This window comes from Myotis lucifugus, unplaced genomic scaffold (assembly GCF_000147115.1).
Source record: "Myotis lucifugus unplaced genomic scaffold, Myoluc2.0 scaffold_11367, whole genome shotgun sequence".
In the NCBI taxonomy this organism is placed as follows: Eukaryota; Metazoa; Chordata; class Mammalia; order Chiroptera; family Vespertilionidae; genus Myotis; species Myotis lucifugus.
Window position 1 is genome coordinate 1 of NW_005882415.1, and position 2,438 is coordinate 2,438.

The following is a 2,438-nucleotide window of genomic DNA, read 5'->3' on the forward strand; positions in this document are numbered from 1 at the left end:
GGGGGGGCGGTAGAGAAGGCAGCAGGGGGCACTGAGGATGCCATGGCCCCTGGCACAGCTTTGTCCACATGAGAGCGGGATTCCTCACGCGAGCCCGTGCAAGTCACTGAACGTTGCTCTCCCTGCCGCACAGTGTCAGGCTGCCCCCAACTGGCCGCCTAACCCAGTGCACAGCCTGTGTGTGTTTGTTTTTAATTTGTCATTTTTATTGTTTTTTCTTTTTTGTTTTTTTAATCCTCACCCAACGATATTTTTCCATTGATTTTCAGAGAGAGTGGAAGAGAAAGGGAAAGACAGAGAGAAACATTGATGTGAGAGACACATATCGATTGGTTGCCTCCTGCATGCGCCCCGACCAGGGCCTGGGCCAGGGAGGAGCCTGCAACCGAGGTACCTGCCCTTGACCGGAATTGAACCTGGGACCCTCTATCCACTGAGCCAAACTGGCTAGGGCATTTTTTAAATTCTTGATTTTTAATTCTTTTTACATTAACTTTATTCTTTTTCTTAGTTTCTAAAGGAAATACTCCTCTAGCCTTGAAAACTGTACAGTAGGAGTGGGGAATGTCCTGCCCTCAGCCGTATGAGGCCCGAAAAATCATTGGGCCTGGCCCTCCAAGGCCTTAGGGGTGAGCTCATTCAATGTCTGACCAGATAGAGCAGGCTCATGTTGAAGTTGGCCATTTTGTAGGGCCCCCGAATGATGTTATAAATATCCCCATGGCCCTTGGCACAGAAAAGGCTCCCCATCTCTGATCTAAAGGCTTTGAGGTCATTCGTGAAGGTCAGGGTTTCTCAGCCTTGGCACTGTGGACATCTGGGTGGGATCACTCTTCCTCCTGGGGGCGATCTCCTGGTACATGGGGTGTGTAGCTCACGTTTATTGAGCACCTACTGTGTGCCAGGCGTGATTCCAAGTTCGTCTCAGATGAAACGATTAACCCCCAGGAAGGAGACTGAGCTGCTCCCTCTTTTACAAGGAGAAACCCAGGGTGTGGACCGGGTGCTGAGTTCCCCAAGTCACACCGCCAGCAAGTCAGAAAGCTAGGATTCCGGTCGGCCAGCTGGTTCCAGAACCTTCCTCTTTCCAATGTGGTGAAATCACTGTTTTATTTTGTGACAGGAAGCCCTTCGTTCCTGGAGTACACCCTACTTGGCTCGGACATCGTGTCCTTTTCCGTGTTGCTGAACTCAGGCTTAGTGCTGGGTCTGGTGGATTAGCATGCATCTCACCGAGGCCAGCTGGGCTGGGACGCTCCTTTTTTTTTTTTTTTTTTTTTGGTCTTTTTAAAAATACTTTTGTTGATTTCAGAGAGAAGAAGGGTGAGGGAGAGAGAGAGAAACATCAATGATGAGAGAATCATTGCTCGGCTGCCTCCTGCACGCCCCCCACTGGGGATCAAGCTCAAAATCTAGGCATGTGCCCTGACCAGGAATCGAACTGTGACCTCCTGGTTCCTGGTTCCATAGGTCAGCGCTCAACCAGTGAGTCACGCCAGCCGGGCTGGGATATTCCTTTCTGAATGTCCTCATCAGGTTTGGGGCTCAGTGTGGGGGTGTGCAGCAGGCAGCCGATCTATGGTTCTCTCTCATCATTGACGTCTCTCTCTCTCCCTCTCCCTTCCTCTCTGGAATCAAAAAAATAAAGCTGAGATGGCTGTACCCTCAAAGCTGTTTTCCATCCTGTGCAAATGTGGGTCTTCTGGGGCCCGTGTCTTCCCCATGCCCCCGCCCGCTTCCCCCCAAACCAGAAGCTGGTGGGGGGTGGGTGGTGGTCCTGCAGCTGATAAGGTGGTTGAGGCCCCGATGCCCCTTAGTGCCTGTGGCCGTGCCTCCACCTGCCTCAGGCTCACGCCCCGCCTTCCCTGTCTGGCTGCAGGCTTCTCCCACTCGGCGTTCACCTTCGGTATCGAGAGCCACATCAGCCAGTCGAACATCAACGGGACGCTGGTGCCGCCCGCCGCCCTCATCTCCATCCTGCAGAAGGGGCTGCAGTACGTGGAGGCCGAGATCAGCATCAACGAGGTACGTGCACCTTCCCCGGCGGGGCGGCCCCCAGCCCTCCCCCGGGTCCTGGGAGGGCTGGCCACAGGCCCCATCCTGCACGCCGGCCCTGAGGTCCTCGACGGGGTGGGAGAGTGTGGTGGCTTCACTGCAGGCTGCAGGGACGGCGGGCCTGGGCATACACACGGAGTGAGCTGTCCAGGCCCCGTGCACCCACGTGTTTTCCACACGCACACTCGGCTGGCCGGCTACTGAGCATCATGGTTTCCACATGCACACACAGATGGCCGGCTACTGAGCATCATGGTTTCCACATGCACACGCGGCTGGCCGGCTGCTGAGCGTCATGGCATCATGGTTTCCACATGCACTGGCGGGCTACTGAGCATCATGGTTTCCACATGCACACTCGCTGGCCGGCTCCTGAGCATCAT

General features: G+C 55.0%; 1 long non-coding RNA gene across 1 annotated transcript in view; it reads left to right on the top strand.

The window, feature by feature from the left end:
• The first annotated feature begins 1,671 nt into the window (after window positions 1-1,671).
• The window catches only part of LOC111824909, a 3,575-nt gene continuing 2,808 nt past the window's right edge, over window positions 1,672-2,438 (top strand). The window contains exons 1-2 of the long non-coding RNA XR_002827967.1: window positions 1,672-1,693; window positions 1,880-2,025. This is a non-coding gene — a long non-coding RNA (uncharacterized LOC111824909). The remainder of the gene's footprint in view (window positions 1,694-1,879; window positions 2,026-2,438) is intronic.